We start from the raw sequence: 18,535 nt of genomic DNA on the forward strand, positions 1-18,535 counted from the left end.
TGATCCAGTTATCAAGCAACAACACCTTGTTCATAATCAGAAGACACTGACTATCTTTGATCAACTGGCTAGCCAACTAGAGGCTTGCTAGGGACGGTGTTTTGTCTATGTATCCACACATGTAAATGAGTCTTCATTCAATACAATTATAGCATGGATAATAAATGATTATCTTGATACAGGAATTATAATAATAACTATATTTGTTATTGCCTCTAGGGCATAATTCCAACAGTTTTGCCGGTATGTTACGTTGTGCTTGCACTCGTAACCAGGCTTGCAGTAGCTACTGATCTCGTAGTGTTGATATCCTGCTTCAGAAAGCCGTTTCGAAGTTATCTTGTAAAAGTTTGCAGAGTCTGTCTCATTTGGGAGAGGAAATACACCATGCATATAGCTGCAACATTTAATATGAAAAGAGTGGGATCAGCATCTATCTGACACATATTTAAAGATGAGCACATTTGATCCTTCAATCTTACATAGTACAAAAATGTCACTTCATATTAATATGTGACGAAATTGTTACAAACTTGGATATAAGATGGCAAGCTAGAGAACAACATGGCTTTATATGGTACTACTATCAGCATCATGAGTTGGAGAAGAAGACTGAGTGACCATCAAAACATCCATCAGCGTGGCATGACAGCATCCCTACAGGCAGAGAGAGCATGACAATTGAGTAGGAATATTACAAGGTTAGACCAAAGAGCACGGCAGCTTAGAGCTAAAGCAGCTGCTAGTGCAGCCCCGCGGCAGATCAATCACGGAGGCCTCCATGGTGTCGGCGTCCACGGCGACGATATACGGTTTCAGGGACGTGAAGTTTGAAGAGTCACCTAACCAAAATAATGTGCAATATGTCAGAACTTTCCCTGAATTGGAAGATGAGTCAAAGGTTTCAGATAAGCTACTACATTGTAGGAAAAAATAATAATCAATTACTTCCTCTGATCCATCTTAATTGTGGATCGGAGGGAGTACTATTTTGGTCCTCAAGAAAATGAGGGCACTACAACTAATTTTGAGAAGAGTTATGTTGTACTCTATATTTTCATAATAAACTTTGCAGGAAACCGAGTTTTGCAATCCACCTTCAATCCTGAAAGGAAGCTGGGACATCCTCTCAAATCAGTGCCATGTCCGCAGTTGCTACATTTGATTATGTATGATGGCACTGTACATGTTGTATTACCACCGTTAGTACAAACACCAAAGCGCGAGGAAATCATTCAAGGGGTGTATAGTAAATGCTCTAAAGAGCAAGGCTATTGAGCCATGAAATAGCCAGAATGCAGTAGAAATTTAGAGACTCACTGTCTTCCGATGATTTCTGTTTGGAGGCATGACGCCATGGATCTTGAGAGCCATTTGTGAACACAATTTTAGAAGTTGCACATGTGTAATGAAAAATTAGGAAGAAAGAAAATTGGGTTATCACTCTCAATAATTTATAAATTGCAAAAGTTGCAATCTATTGCAAACTACACTCCTAAGTGCTTGGTACCACCGCTTTCTCGAAAAAAAAGAAGTTGCAACCCATAAAATTAAAATCAGAGAAGCCAAGAATGCTCATGGTAGTCACACAACAACAACAATACACAAAAGGGTCAATTCATGTAGTAATGCGGCGGTGTTACCAGCTACATGAATAAGAGGCATGGTAAGGGTGCCAACTGGACTACAGGAAATCGCTCTTGTGCAGCTCGCAACTGTGGTGGCCGCAGTAGTTTGGAACTTCGATATGGAGCTGGTGGAAGGGCAGACCATCCAGCCCAAGCTGTCTTGTACACTACAGATGAAAAATGGCCTTAAAATGATACTCAAGAAGCGGGAAATATAACGTTAGGCTCACTTAATTTATATGTAAACTGTAGATGAAAATGCATCTATCCTTGGTGTTTTATTTTTATCTGTATCTATCATGGGTGTCTTATTTTTATCTATCGAGTCCAGACAGGTACCTCAACGGCGGCAGCGGCTCCGGGTTGCACAACCAGTGGACGGTGCGGCCGATGACCAAGGGGTAGGAGTCGTGGAACGGCCTGGACTGGCGGCGGGGGAGCGCGGCGCGGACGGGGCCCTAGCGGCCCTCCCTGGAGGAGTAAATCTGGAAGCGGAGGCGCTCGTCGGCGACGAGGAGCTCGAAGGCGCGTCCGTTGTCTTCGACGGAGAGGAGCGCGTGCTTGCGGTAGTCGCGGATGGAGACAGGTGGGAGGACGGAGATGGCGCCGGTGAAGGAGTGGTAGACGCGAAGGACGCTCCCGAGGGGCCCCTCCTCGATGGACTGGCCGAAGAGGGGTGGGAGCGGAGGCGGCGGAGCACGACGAGGCCGTTGCACGAGGCGACGGGCTCGAAGTTGAGGGTCTCGTTGAAGCCGCGGAGCACGGAGGGCTCGTCGGCGCTGAACGACGCGGACGGGGCTGTCGGCGTCGCTGTCCTCCACCTTGTAGGAGACCCCGCGGAGGAGGGACGAGTCGTAGCCGGAGGTGGCGGTGGCGCGCTGCGCGAGCAGGTGGCGGAAGCCTCGGTCGAGGGCCGGCGGGGCTGTGGCCGGGTGCTAGGAGGAGCCGGTCGGTGGAGAGGAGGGGCAGGGGGGTGGAGGAGGCCGGGGGAGGCGCGCGGCGGCCCTGGCGGCGGTGGGGCGGATCCAATCCGGGGGCGAGGGGCTTTCTTGCAAATCTAAAACGTTTTTCCACTTAATCAGGGACTGCGGGTTGAATGCTCGAAAACGAAGGAACTTTTTCGCAAAAATGCCATGACGGACGACCAAAAACCTTATTTGCTTTATTATTAGGGAGAGATTTTTTGTCACGCGTTTTTGTCTTTTTGGACATGTATTTTTTGGGGGTTTCGAGGTTCTGGTTTTTTATCGATCTTTTTAGCTTTTGGATAAAAAATTTAAAAAGAAATGCGCAAAAATTATATATTTTTTTTTCAGAAAAGCACGATGTGTCTTACACTAGAGGTACATATTTGCTTTCACGAAAGGCACGTTCGTCCCCTTTCGAAAACGAAAAAAACAATGTGTTTTTTTCCTTCCATGAGTGGTAAGGTTTTGCTTTCGCGAAAGGCACGGATTTTCTTTTGCGCGAGGTACGGAAGATGGAAAAAATGTGTTTTTTTGTTTTTTCTTCTTTCATGAAAGATACAGTTTTGCTTTCGCGAGAGACATGGCTTTGATTTCATGAGAGGCATGACCGTGCCTCTCAGAAACGAAAAAAAAACTTGTTTTTATTTTTTGCTTTCATGAAAGATATGGATTTGCTTTCGTGAGAGGCACGACCGTGTCTCCCAAAACCAAAAAAATGTGTCTTATTTTTTTCATGAAAGACACGATTTTGCTTCCACGAGAGGAACATGTTTGCTTCTGCAAGAGTCACAGTTTTTCTCGTCCGTTTTTTTCTGCAAAAAAATTCTTAAAAGTTATCAACATGGGATCTAGTTTTAAAGATTTCGACGCGAGAAAAAGCCAATGATAAAAACATTTGACACTTGAACATACGGTTTAAGAGATAAAACATTTTTTAAATATCGATCTACGAAAAAAGCAAAAACTATCGAATTGGGACAAATAGCACACATGCAATATGCTATTTGTTACAAACTCAAGAGGTGGAACTGGTTTCTGAAAAGAATAAAATTAGTGATTTCAGAGTTAATATCTCGTTTTAACAAGACGCTAGGCTGGCCCATGTAGAAGTTTTTTTTCTATTTTAAATCTCAAAAGATTACAAACTCAAGAGGTGGAACTGGTTTCTGAAAAGAATAAAATTAGTGATTTCAGAGTTAATATCTCGTTTTAACAAGACGCTAGGCTGGCCCATGTAGAAGTTTTCTTTCTATTTTAAATCTCAAAAGAGTTGCTTGCGAAAGGATTCGAACTAGAGATCCCTGCATTCGAAGGCAACAAAAGAAACCACTAGGCTAGCTGAGTGCAACTTGTTTTTACTTTCTTTAATACCTTTGCCGGTTTTTTCCCAATTTGATGTTTGATTCCACACGTTTTTTTTCTCGTTCTTTTCTATTTCTTTCTTAAATGTTCGATTTTTTTACAAAAATCTATGAATTTTTGTCTAAAATTGATGAATTCTTTTTTCAAATTTGATGAACACTTTTTCAAATTCGATATACTATTTCAAATTTGATATTTTTCAAAATCCAATGAACTTTTTTCAAATTCAATGAAAATTGGTTTAAATTTGTTGAAGTTTTTTCAATTGGATGAACTTCTTATCAAAGTTGGTGAAGTATTCTAAAAATTTAATAAAATATTCAATCTGATGTTTTTATTTTCTTAGATTTTCAAAAATTCATATCGTTTTGTAATTCATATTTTTTTTATTTTTTCATCAAAAGTCAACGGTTCATCAGTCAAGAGGTCAACCGCAACCGATCAACAGGATTGAGCGGACAAGGGTTAATGGGACCGAGCAAACCAATCGTCAATTACTTATTGTGCTGGCGAAGGCATGTGGGCGCCAAAAAGAAAACCGACGGTTAAAACGTCCCATAGAAGCGAGAGCAACTAGTTAGCGAGCGCTCTTTGAAAGCCTTCTAGCAAGTATTCACACGCGCCGTTACTTGGCGCGTTTTCAGTGGCCACCACGTGCCGCGCTACGAGCGCTTCCTTTGGATTTTATTTTTTTATTTTTCCGCACGCGTTCTTGGCTGTTTAGATTGGTTTTTTCTGGGTTTTTTTGGTGTTTTAGTTTTTCACCCATCTTTCTTAGCTTTTTGATAGAAAAAAACTTGCGTGGAAAAATTCATTTTCTGTTTTTTTAGAGGCACGGTTTTTTTTTCGCGAGAGGCGTAATTTTGCCTTCGCAAGAGGCGTGGTCGTGCTTTTGGAAACAAAAAAATAAAATGTGTTTTTTTTGCGAGAGGCAAGGTTTTGCTTTCATGAGAGGCACGGTTTTGCTCCCGTGAGAGGCATGGTTTTGCCTCAGAGAGGCACGACCGTGCTTTTCGGAAAGGGGGAAAACATGTTTTCTGTTTCTTTTTTGTAAGAGGCACGGTTTTGCTTTGGTAAGAGGCATGGTTTTGACTTCTTGAGAGCTCGGAAAGGGAAAAACGCGTTTTTTTGCGAGAACCATGGTTTTGCTTCTGCTAGAGGCGTGGTTTTGCCTTTGTGAGAGGCACGGCCATGCCTTAAGGAAAAATGTGAAAAAAACATGTTTTTTTGTTTCTTTTCCTATCGCAAGAGGCACGGTTTTTTGGGTTTGGTTTTTTCGTGAAAAAGAAAGTTAGTCAAAACCTATCAACATGGGATCTAGTTTCGAAGATCTCGACGCGAGAAACCCAACATTGAAAACGGTTCGAGATTTGAACGCACGATTTAGGAGATAAAGCATTTTAAAAATACGAATCTACGAAAAAAAAGAAAACTCTCAGGTTCCGACAAGTGGTACGCATGCAGTGGAGGCGGGTGAGGGAGTCGGGGATTAAAGGGTCCTCAGTCCTCACGCAGCCAGTTGGTCTCTTATGGGTTGGCCCGGTGGGTCGTGTTATTGAAGACCAGACTATATGACGGCCTCGTACTCACAAAGGAATGTTTCGAAGAATGGCGTGTACTCCAAGATTAGAAGGACTAGCTCGGCGTATTTATCCCCGACTATGGTCGGTAACATGTAAACCCTAGGGACCATGGTGTTTATATAAACTGGAGGTTCTCATCCACATAGAGAGGTTGAATCATCTACGGTTTTAGCCTATACGGTCTCGAGGTAGATCAACTCTGTAACCATGATCCACATCAATATAATCAAGCAGGACATAGGGTTTTACCTCATCAAGACGGCCCAAACCTGGGTATATATTGTCTCCCCCTTCTCCCGCAACCCATCGATCCAAGGTCCACAGTTCGGGAATCCCTACCCGAGATCTGCCGGTTTTGACACCCACATATGTGCTTTCAATGAGAGTTCCACTATTGGATCGACCAAGTGGTCGATGTCTCGCCTAATCGTCAGCGATCGAATCAGCAACGGGAACATCTTCGTCTCCGGACAGGTTTTCTCGTTCGACAGCGTTGCGTGCAGACTTGACTGGCCGTCTTGGCCAGGTCGGAGGTTTTGCCCCTGATCAGTAGATAAGGTTCGCGAGTCTTGAATTCTCAACCGACCCCCGAGGCGATCTGATCCTCGTCAATATCCCGGCTTCGGCCAATGAGATCGAAAACCCCGAAGCCTTAACTTCGGGTCCAGTGTCCAACCATGGCCTCGGATCCCTCTTCGTCGAAGAGTCGCCTTCTAGTTCGGATCCAGCCTCAATGCTCGGACTACAGCAAAGGCTTTGGCCGAACATGCCTCCCTCGCGTGGGCCGCGGATGTCAACTCCAAAGACTACCAAACGACCGATCAGGACGATCCCTCGGTGTTAAACGAGATGCTCGACCAGATCTAGTCGCTGCGCATCTCAGCCAGCCAGAGCCCGGCCTATTCACAATTCGACTCACAGGCAGGATATGGGGACTTTTACGGCCCACCCATCACCCACTTGGTAGCCACCGTCAAGGATTTAATGGACGCGTTGGATTACGCCTCCGAGGAGTTGGAAGATATGGACGACGAGGCCGATGACCCCATCCCTACAAATACAGGACGATGGACCGCAATGTCCACTTATGATGTCTACATGGTAGACACGCCCGATAACAACGGCGACCTTACACCCAAACCAAACGACAAGTCCGGGGAGGAGCCATCAAAGCGTTGAATGTTGGGGAACGTTGCATGGGAAACAAACAAAATCCTACGCACACGAAGACCTATCATGGTGATGTCCATCTACGAGAGGAGATTTGGATCTACGTACAATTGTAGATCGCACAACAGGAAGCGTTAAGAAGCATAGTTGATGTAGTGGAACGTCCTCACGTCCCTTGATCCGCCCCACGAACCGTCCCGCGATCCGTCCCACGATCCGTTCCGATCTAGTGCTGAACGGACGGCACCTCCACGTTCAGCACACGTACAGATCGACAATGATCTCGGCCTTCTTGATCCAGCAAGCAAGACGGAGAAGTAGATGAGTTCTCCGGTAGCGTGACGGCGCGCCGGTGGTGGTGATGATCTACTCCTGCAGGGCTCCGCCCGAGCTCCGCAGAAATCCGATCTAGAGGTAAAACTACGTGGTCTAGGGTTGAGTTGCACGTGGCAAAAGTTGTCTCAAATCAGCCCTAAAATCACCACTATATATAAGAGGGAGGTGTTGGAAATATGCCCTAGAGGCAATAATAAAATGGTTATTATCATATTTCCTTGTTCATGATAATCGTCTATCGTTCATGCTATAATTGTATTAACAGGAAACACTAATACATGTGTGAATGAATAGATCACAATGTGTCCCTAGCAAGCCTCTAGTTGGCTAGCTCGTTAGTCAATAGATGATCATGGTTTCCTGATCATGGACATTGGATGTCATTGATAACGGGATCACATCATTGGGAGAATGATGTGGTGGACAAGACCCAATCCTAAGCCTAGCACTAGATCGTATTGTTCGTATGCTAATGCTTTTCTAATGTCAAGTATCTTTTCCTTCGACCGTGAGATTGTGCAACTCCCGGATACTGTAGGAGTGCTTTGGGTGTATCAAACGTCACAACGCAACTGGGTGACTATAAAGGTGCACTACGGGTACCTCCGAAAGTGTCTGTTGGGTTGGCACGAATCGAGATCGGGATTTGTCACTCCGTGTGACGGAGAGGTATCTCTGGGCCCACTCGGTAGAACATCATCATGAGCTCAATATGACTAAGGAGTTAGTCACACGATGACGTGCTACGGAACGAGTAAAGAGACTTACCGGTAACGAGATTGAACAAGGTATAGGTATACCGACGATCGAATCTCGGGCAAGTTCTATACCGACAGACAAAGGGAATCGTATACGGGATTGATTGAATCCTTGACATCGTGGTTCATCCGATGAGATCATCGTGGAGCTAGTGGGAGCCACCATGGGTATCCAGACCCCGCTGATGGTTATTGGCCAGAGAGGTGTCTCGGTCATGTCTGCCTGTCTCCCGAACCCGTAGGGTCTACACACTTAAGGTTCGATGACGCTAGGGTCATAGGGAATTGTTATACGAGATTACCGAAAGTTGTTCGGAGTCCCGGATGAGATCCCGGACGTCACGAGGAGCTCCGGAATGGTCCGGAGGTAAAGATTGATATATAGGACGGATGGTTTCGGACACCGGAAGTGTTTCGGGCATCACCGGTAACGAATCGGGACCACCGGGACCACCGGAGGTGGTCCCGGGGGACCACCGAAGGGGGGCTGCGAACCCAAGAGGTAAGATGGGCTAAGTGGGGGTGGGAACCAGCCCCTAGTTGGGCTGGTGCGCCTCCCCACTCAGCCCATGGCGCGGGGGAAAGAAAAAGAGGGGGGGAACCCTAACTTAGGTGGGCCTTAGGCCCACCAGAGGGGTGCGCCACCCCCTCCTCCCCATCTGACCGCCACAAACCCCATCTGGGAGGGCTGCCGCACCCCCTAGGGTGGGAACCCTAGGGGTGGCACCCCCTCTCCCCTTCCCCTATATATAGTGGGCACTTTTGGCCTTTGGAGGACACAGTTTTCCCTCTCCCTCAGCGCAGCCCTGCACTTCTTCCTCCTCCTCTCTGCCGGCGCTTGGCGAAGCCCTGCCGGGAGACCTCGTCTCTCCACCAACACCACGCCGTCGTGTTGCTGGTCTTCTTCCCCAACCTCTCCCTCCTCCTTGCTGGATCAAGGTGCGGGAGACGTCACCGGGCTGCACGTGTGTTGAACGCGGAGGTGCCGTTGTTCGGCACTAGATCGGAATCGCTGCGAGTACGACTCCATCAACCGCGTTCTAGCAACGCTTCCGCTTAGCGATCTTCAAAGGTACGAAGATGCTCTTACCCCTCTCTCGTTGCTGGTCTCTCCATAGGAAGATCTAAACATGCGTAGGAAATTTTTTGAATTTATGCTACGTTACCCAACAGTGGCATCCGAGCCAGGTTTTCTATGCGTAGATTCTATGCACGAGTAGAACACAAAAGTTGTGGGCGATGGTTTGTCAATTTTCTTGCCGTTACTAGTCTTATTCTTTTCCGGCGGTATTGTGGGATGAAGCGGCCCGGACCGACCTTACACGTACGCTTACGTGAGACTGGTTCCACCGACAGACATGCACATCGTGCATAAAGGTGGCTAGCGGGTGTCTGTCTCTCCTACTCTAGTCGGATTGGATTTGATGAAAAGGGTCCTTATGAAGGGTAAATAGCTTTGGCATATCATCGTTGTGGCTGTCACGTAGGTAAGAAGGCGTTCTTGCTAGAAACCCAAATCAGCCACGTAAAACTTGCAACAACAATTAGAGGACGTCTAACTTGTTTTTGCAGGGTTTGACATGTGATGTGATATGGCCAAAGTTGTGATGTTGCATGTATGATGTATGAGATGATCATGTTATTGTAATAGGTTTCACGACTTGCATGTCGATGAGTATGACAACCGGCAGGAGCCATAGGAGTTGTCTTAATTTATTGTATGAGATGCAACGCCATGTGCTTGCTACTTTTACTTCATTGCTAACGGTTAGCCATAGTAGTAGTGATAGTAGTAGTTGGCATGACGACTTCACGGAGACACGATGATGGAGATCATGGTGTCACGCCGGTGACGATGATGATCATGCGATGCCTGAAGATGGAGATCGAAAGAGCAAAGATGATAATGGCCATATCATGTCACTATATGATTGCATTGTGATGTTTATCATGTTTTACATCTTATTGCTTAGAACGACGGTAGCATAATAAGATGATCCCTCTTAAAATTTCGAGAACGTATTCCCCTAAGTGTGCACCGTTGCGAAGGTTCGTTGTCTCGAAGCACCACGTGATGATCGGGTGTGATAGATTCTAACGTTCGCATACAACGGGTGTAAGCCAGATTTACACACGCGAAACACTTAGGTTGACTCGACGAGCTTAGCATGTACAGACATGACCTCGAATACAAGAGACCGAAAGGTCGAACATGAGTCGTATGGTTGAATACGATCAGCATGAAGTTGCTCACCATGGTGACTAGTCCGTCTCACGTGATGATCGGACACGGGTTAGTCAACATGGATCATGTATCACTTAGATGACTAGAGGGGTGTCGATTTAAGTGGGAGTTCATACTTAATTTGATTAAATGAACTTAATTGTCATGAACTTAGTCTAAAAGTTGTCTTTATAAATATTGTAGATGTCCAACGTCAACCTCAACTTCAACGCATTCCTAGAGAAAAACAAGCTGAAAGATGATGGTAGCAACTATGCGGACTGGGTTCGCAACCTGAAGCTCATCCTTGAAGCAGCTAAAAAGGCTTATGTCCTTAATGCGCCGCTAGGTGACCCTCCCGCTCCCGCAGCAGCCCAGGACGTTCTAAACGTCTGGCAAGCGCGGAGTGATGACTACTCTCTGGTCAGGTGTGGCATGTTATACAGTTTAGAAACGGGGCTCCAAAGACGTTTTGAGCAACACGGGGCATATGAGATGTTCCAAGAGCTGAAGCTAGTTTTTCAAGCTCATGCCCGTGTCGAGAGATATGAAGTCTCCGACAAGTTCTTCAGATGTAAGATGGAGGAGAACAGTTCTGTCAGTGAGCACATACTCAAAATGTCTGGGTTACACGGTCGTCTGACTTCACTTGGAGTCGAACTTCCGGATGATGCTATCATTGACAGAATCCTCCAGTCTCTCCCACCAAGCTACAAAGGCTTTGTGCTTAACTACAACATGCAAGGGATGGAGAAAACCATTCCCGAGTTGTACTCGATGCTCAAGTCTGCAGAAGTAGAAATCAAGAAGGAGCATCAAGTGTTGATGGTCAACAAGACCACTAGTTTCAAGAAAGGCAGGAGTAAGAAGAACTTCAAGAAAGACGGCAAAGCTGTTGCCGCGCCCGGTAAACCAGATGCCGGGAAGAAGAAAAAGAACGGACCCAAGCCTGAGACTGAGTGCTTCTACTGCAAGGGAAAAGGTCACTGGAAGCGGAACTGCCCCAAATACTTAGCGGACAAGAAGGCCGGCAACGTTAAAGGTATATGTGATATACATGTTATTGATGTGTACCTTACCAGCGCTCGTAGTAGCTCATGGGTATTTGATACCGGTGCTGTTGCTCACATTTGCAACTCAAAGCAGGAACTGCGGAATAAGCGGAGACTGACCAAGGACGAGGTGACGATGCGCGTCGGGAATGGTTCAAAGGTCGATGTGATCGCCGTCGGCACGCTACCTCTGCATCTACCGTCGGGATTAGTTTTAAACCTTAATAATTGTTATTTAGTACCAGCCTTAAGCATGAACATTGTATCAGGGTCTTGCTTAATGCGAGACGGCTACTCATTTAAGTCAGAGAATAATGGTTGTTCTATTTATATGAGTGATATGTTTTATGGTCATGCTCCGCTGGTGAATGGTTTATTCTTGATGAATCTCGATCGTGATGTTACACATATTCATAGTGTGAGTACCAAAAGATGCAAAGTTGATAACGATAGTCCCACATACTTGTGGCACTGCCGCCTTGGTCATATCGGCGTTAAGCGCATGAAGAAGCTCCATACTGATGGACTGCTAGAGTCTCTTGACTTTGAATCATTTGACACATGCGAACCGTGCCTCATGGGCAAGATGACTAAGACTCCATTCTCAGGAATAATGGAGAGAGCCACCGACTTATTGGAAATAATACATACTGATGTGTGTGGTCCAATGAACGTTGAAGCTCGCGGTGGTTATCGTTATGTTCTCACTCTCACCGATGATTTGAGTAGGTATGGGTATATCTACTTGATGAAGCACAAATCTGAGACGTTTGAAAAGTTCAAGGAATTTCAGAGTGAGGTTGAGAATCAACGTGACAGAAAGATTAAATGTCTACGATCTGATCGTGGAGGAGAATATTTGAGTCACGAGTTTGGCACACACCTAAGGAAGTGTGGAATCGTTTCACAACTGACGCCGCCTGGCACACCGCAGCGCAACGGAGTGTCTGAACGTCGTAATCGCACTTTATTAGATATGGTACGATCTATGATGTCTCTCACCGACTTACCGCTATCATTTTGGGGATATGCATTAGAAACTGCAGCATTCACTTTAAATAGGGCACCGTCTAAATCCGTTGAGACGACACCGTATGAACTGTGGTTTGGCAAGAAACCTAAGTTGTCGTTTCTTAAAGTTTGGGGCTGCGATGCTTATGTGAAGAAACTTCAACCAGAAAAGCTCGAACCCAAAGCGGAGAAATGCGTATTCATAGGATACCCTAAGGAAACTATTGGGTATACCTTCTATCTTAGATCCGAAGGTAAAACCTTTGTTGCCAAGAACGGATCCTTTCTAGAGAAAGAGTTTCTCTCGAAAGAAGTAAGTGGGAGGAAGGTAGAACTTGATGAGGTAATTACACCCCCTCTCGAACAGGAAAGTAGCGCAGCACAAGAAGTTGTTCCTGTGGTGCCTACACCGACTGAAGAGGAAGTTAATGATGATGATCATGAAGCTTCGGATCAATTTACTACTGAACCGCGAAGGTCCACAAGGGTACGCTCCGCACCAGAATGGTACGGCAACCCTGTGATGGAAATCATGTTGTTAGACAACGGTGAACCTTCGAACTATGAAGAAGCGATGGCGGGCCCGGATTCCAACAAATGGCTTGAGGCCATGAAATCCGAGATAGGATCCATGTATGAGAATAAAGTATGGACTTTGGTGGACTTGCCCGATGACCGGCGAGCCATAGAAAATAAATGGATCTTCAAGAAGAAGACTGATGCGAACGGTAATGTAACCGTTTACAAAGCTCGACTTGTCTCAAAGGGTTTTCGACAAATTCAAGGAGTTGACTACGATGAGACTTTCTCACCCGTAGCGAAGCTGAAATCAGTCCGAATCATGTTAGCAATTGCCGCCTTTTATGATTATGAAATTTGGCAAATGGACGTCAAAACAGCGTTCCTTAACGGGAACCTTAAGGAAGAGTTGTATATGATGCAACCAGAAGGTTTTGTCGACCCTAAGGGTGCTAACAAAGTATGCAAGCTCCAGCGCTCCATCTATGGGCTGGTGCAAGCATCTCGGAGTTGGAACATTCGCTTTAATGAGGTGATTAAAGCGTTTGGGTTCATACAGGTTTACGGAGAAGCCTGTCTGTACAAGAAAGTGAGTGGGAGCTCTGTAGCTTTCCTCGTACTATATGTGGATGACATATTATTGATGGGGAATGATATAGAGATGTTGGAGAGCATAAAGGCCTATTTGAACAAGAGTTTTTCAATGAAGGACCTTGGAGAAGCTGCATACATATTAGGCATCAAGATCTATAGAGATAGATCGAGACGCCTCATAGGTCTTTCGCAAAGTACATACCTTGACAAGATATTGAAGAAGTTCAATATGGAAAACTCAAAGAAAGGGTTCTTGCCAGTTTTGCAACGTATGAGATTGAGTAAGACTCAGTCGCCGACCACGGCAGCAGATAGAGAGAAGATGAGTTCTGTCCCCTACGCTTCAGCCGTGGGCTCTCTAATGTATGCCATGCTGTGTACCAGACCTGATATAAACCTTGCAATAAGCTTGGTAGGGAGGTACCAAAGTAATCCCGGTGCGGAACACTGGACAGCGGTCAAGAATATCCTTAAGTACCTGAAAAGGACTAAGGAAATGTTTCTCATTTATGGAGGTGACGAAGAGCTCGTCGTAAAGGGTTACGTCGACGCTAGCTTCGACACAGATCCGGATGACTCTAAGTCACAAACCGGATACGTATATGTGTTGAATGGTGGGGCAGTGAGCTAGTGCAGCAGCAAGCAAGAAGTCGTGGCAGCATCTACATGTGAAGCGGAGTACATAGCTGCTTCAGAAGCGGCTCATGAAGGAATTTGGATGAAGGAGCTCATCACCGACCTTGGAGTGGTTCCAAGCGCGTCGGGTCCTATGACACTCTTCTGTGATAACACTGGAGCCATTGCCATAGCCAAAGAGCCCAGGTTTCACCGGAAAACGAAGCACATCAAGCGCCGCTACAACTCCATCCAGGATCATGCCCAGAGTGGAGTGATAGATATTTGTAAAGTACACACGGATCTGAATATTGCAGACCCGTTGACTAAACCTCTTCCACGAGCAAAACATGATCAACACCATGATGCTATGGGTGTTCGATACATCACAATGTAACTAGATTATTGACTCTAGTGCAAGTGGGAGACTGTTGGAAATATGCCCTAGAGGCAATAATAAAATGGTTATTATCATATTTCCTTGTTCATGATAATCGTCTATCGTTCATGCTATAATTGTATTAACAGGAAACACTAATACATGTGTGAATGAATAGATCACAATGTGTCCCTAGCAAGCCTCTAGTTGGCTAGCTCGTTAGTCAATAGATGATCATGGTTTCCTGATCATGGACATTGGATGTCATTGATAACGGGATCACATCATTGGGAGAATGATGTGGTGGACAAGACCCAATCCTAAGCCTAGCACTAGATCGTATTGTTCGTATGCTAATGCTTTTCTAATGTCAAGTATCTTTTCCTTCGACCGTGAGATTGTGCAACTCCCGGATACCGTAGGAGTGCTTTGGGTGTATCAAACGTCACAACGCAACTGGGTGACTATAAAGGTGCACTACGGGTACCTCCGAAAGTGTCTGTTGGGTTGGCACGAATCGAGATCGGGATTTGTCACTCCGTGTGACGGAGAGGTATCTCTGGGCCCACTCGGTAGAACATCATCATGAGCTCAATATGACTAAGGAGTTAGTCACACGATGACGTGCTACGGAACGAGTAAAGAGACTTACCGGTAACGAGATTGAACAAGGTATAGGTATACCGACGATCGAATCTCGGGCAAGTTCTATACCGACAGACAAAGGGAATCGTATACGGGATTGATTGAATCCTTGACATCGTGGTTCATCCGATGAGATCATCGTGGAGCTAGTGGGAGCCACCATGGGTATCCAGACCCCGCTGATGGTTATTGGCCAGAGAGGTGTCTCGGTCATGTCTGCCTGTCTCCCGAACCCGTAGGGTCTACACACTTAAGGTTCGATGACGCTAGGGTCATAGGGAATTGTTATACGAGATTACCGAAAGTTGTTCGGAGTCCCGGATGAGATCCCGGACGTCACGAGGAGCTCCGGAATGGTCCGGAGGTAAAGATTGATATATAGGACGGATGGTTTCGGACACCGGAAGTGTTTCGGGCATCACCGGTAACGAACCGGGACCACCGGGACCACCGAAGGGGGGCTGCGACCCCAAGAGGTAAGATGGGCTAAGTGGGGGTGGGAACCAGCCCCTAGTTGGGCTGGTGCGCCTCCCCACTCAGCCCATGGCGCGGGGGAAAGAAAAAGAGGGGGAACCCTAACTCAGGTGGGCCTTAGGCCCACCAGAGGGGTGCGCCACCCCCTCCTCCCCATCTGGCCGCCACAAACCCCATCTGGGAGGGCTGCCGCACCCCCTAGGGTGGGAACCCTGGGGGTGGCACCCCCTCTCCCCTTCCCCTATATATAGTGGGCACTTTTGGCCTTTGGAGGACACAGTTTTCCCTCTCCCTCGGCGCAGCCCTGCACTTCTTCCTCCTCCTCTCTGCCGGCGCTTGGCGAAGCCCTGCCGGGAGACCTCGTCTCTCCACCAACACCACGCCGTCGTGTTGCTGGTCTTCTTCCCCAACCTCTCCCTCCTCCTTGCTGGATCAAGGTGCGGGAGACGTCACCGGGCTGCACGTGTGTTGAACGCGGAGGTGCCGTTGTTCGGCACTAGATCGGAATCGCTGCGAGTACGACTCCATCAACCGCGTTCTAGCAACGCTTCCGCTTATCGATCTTCAAAGGTACGAAGATGCTCTTACCCCTCTCTCGTTGCTGGTCTCTCCATAGGAAGATCTGAACATGCGTAGGAATTTTTTTGAATTTATGCTACGTTACCCAACAGGAGGGGGAGGAGGCTTGCCTTGAGGGGCCAAGCCCTCAAGGGTGCACCGACCAAGGGAGAGGAGGAGTCCTACTCCAATCCTACTTCAATTAGGTTTGAAAAGTGGAGTCCTTCTCTTCCTTCTCACCTCTCTTTTTTTTCTTTGGTTTTCTTTCCTTGGCCCCAAGGCCCTCTTGGGCTGTCCCATCAGCCCACTAAGGACTGGTGCGCCAACCCTAGGGCCATTGGGCTGTCCCACGATTTACTTTCTGGTTATCTTCTTAGAAATATGCAAACATTTTTTTCTCATAAACAACATTATATAAAACATGTCCAAATTAGTACTCCATGCCAAATTAATACTAATTTTCATTTGGAAAACAATCATCTCATTTGAATTTGGGCATGAAAACAATTTTTCTGATTCGGTTTTGACTCATTTTTACTTTTTCAAAAATGCTTAATTTCTCAAACTTATTTTGACTCATTTTTGCCTTGGTTTTCTTATTAACTTTTTCAGCTTTGACTCATTTCAGTTTTGCTATTTCAGAAATATGCAAACAATTTCAGATTTGACTCATTTTTTACTCATTTCAGTTTTGCCATTTCATAAGTACGCGAACAATCTCAATTTTGACTCATTTCAGTTTTGCTATTTCAAAAATACGCGAACAATCTCAGTTTTGACTCATTTTTCACTCATTTCAGTTTTGCTATTTCAGAAATACGAGAACAATTTATTATTAACTATCTAATTTCACAAACAACTTCACAAACAATGTCCTAGCAAGAACCCTAGCAAGCAGCCCTAGCAATGTCCTCGCAAGAACCCTAGCAATCCACCGAAACCCTAGCAAGCAAACGGGCGGAGGAGGCGTCGCGATGTCTCACCAGAGGAGGAGAAGCAGAGGTCGGGGTCGAGGTCGCCGGGGCAGCAGAGTGGGTCGGGGTCGGGGTCGTCGGGCATAAGAGAGTCGCCGGAGGTAGCAGGGAGTCGTGCGGGGTCGCGTTAGGAGGACCAGCGGCGGCGCAAGAGAGGGAGAGTGAGGAAGGAGAGAGGGAGAGAGTGAGGGGCGTGTGCAGGGAAGATGATAAGTCCACGAGGGCTAATTAGCAATAGCGCCCTTACTGCTACGGATTTTACAGCAACGCTGTATTTTAGGAAGCGCTACTACTACAGATAGCATCGGTGAACTCGTTGGGTCCCACTTAGTAGTAGAGCGGCTTGTATTTCCAGCGCTACTGCTAAGGCATCACTTGTAGTGTTGTCTAAACCCAGCGCTACTGCTAATTAGCAGCAATGCTGCATATTTTTCAATGCTACTACTGATGTTCTACCTATAAACATTTCCCTAGTAGTGAGTGCTCAAACTAACTTACTTAATCTCGTACCTCTTTAGTCTGTAGTTTGTTGCTTCAGCCTGCTGGACTGCAAGAAGAAAACCCTACCCCTCGACAAGTGATACATAAAATCAGATATTATTTTTCACTATAATGAATTCAGATTTCAGATGGAAAGAACATGAATTGCTACAGTCCTAGAGTAGTATACATATAATTAGTGGTTATTGCGTGTATCATTTATCACTGCACTTTGAAACCCAATCCGGAGCAGTATATAGATCAATTGCTACTATAAGTGCCCGTTCGGAATCTCTCCACTCCACCCAACCCGCTCCAGCATTTCCGACTCCGCAGAGTCGCTGGAGCTCAGTTTTAGCCACTCTGTGAAAAATGAAGTGCATTATGTTCTACTCCGCCATTTTGACTCCATGGAGCCCATGTAGTTCGGTGCCGCTCCATCCGCTCTATCCACTCCGGGAACGCACTTGAGAAGAGGAGAGTGTCCAAACAGGGTCTAAGAGTTGGTATAAGGTGAGAGGAGAGATCACAGTTTCAGAAATCGAAGGTTTAGTACATGTAATTAGCAATTATACCTTTAGTAGTTGAATTTGTGGGTTGTAGGAGGGACCAGAAGTTTAGAACCAAAGGGAGGCAGGGAGGCACGGAGGGAAGGATGGACTGTGTTGTGCACGCGTGACCCTCGATCACACAACAGCAACAACAATTTCAAAAAAAAAGACGACGGGAACAACCTTGGCCGCCTGGCCGCTCGCCGCTCGCATGCGAACTAGGGATCAGCCAAACATGGGATGAGGGGAAGGGAGGTGCCGCCGTGGCGGTTCGTCTTTGCATCAGATCGATCAATAGACTTTTTTTAGATAAACGATAGAGTTTTGTTTGGCGCGTTGCTAGACGTGTGCGTGCGGTGGGCTATAGCCATTTGACCCAAGTCGTAGTGTTGTGAGTGGGCCACTAGGCTAGCCACTGTTTTTTGAGCTTAAATGTTTACCTAGCATGTTTTGGTGTATCGGTTTCGATTTTCCTTATACATACACAGTATATATATACTCTATATATCTAGTTTTTTGCCAAAATAATGGGTCTTCAAATGAATACTCTTGAATTGAGTTGGGCCCACCTCAGAGCTGCGTTGGGTGAAGGCTAACGCTCACGGTGCTCTTGACATGGGTGGTATGGCGGCGGAAATGCGGTCATGCGAGATC

General features: G+C 46.3%; 1 pseudogene; it reads right to left on the reverse strand.

Annotated features, from left to right (window-relative positions):
• Nucleotides 1–702: 702 nt before the first annotated feature.
• LOC123428765 lies at nt 703–16,935 on the reverse strand (annotated as a pseudogene).
• Between the last annotated feature and the right edge of the window lie 1,600 nt (nt 16,936–18,535).

This window comes from Hordeum vulgare, chromosome 2H (assembly GCF_904849725.1).
Source record: "Hordeum vulgare subsp. vulgare chromosome 2H, MorexV3_pseudomolecules_assembly, whole genome shotgun sequence".
Taxonomy (NCBI): Eukaryota; Viridiplantae; Streptophyta; class Magnoliopsida; order Poales; family Poaceae; genus Hordeum; species Hordeum vulgare.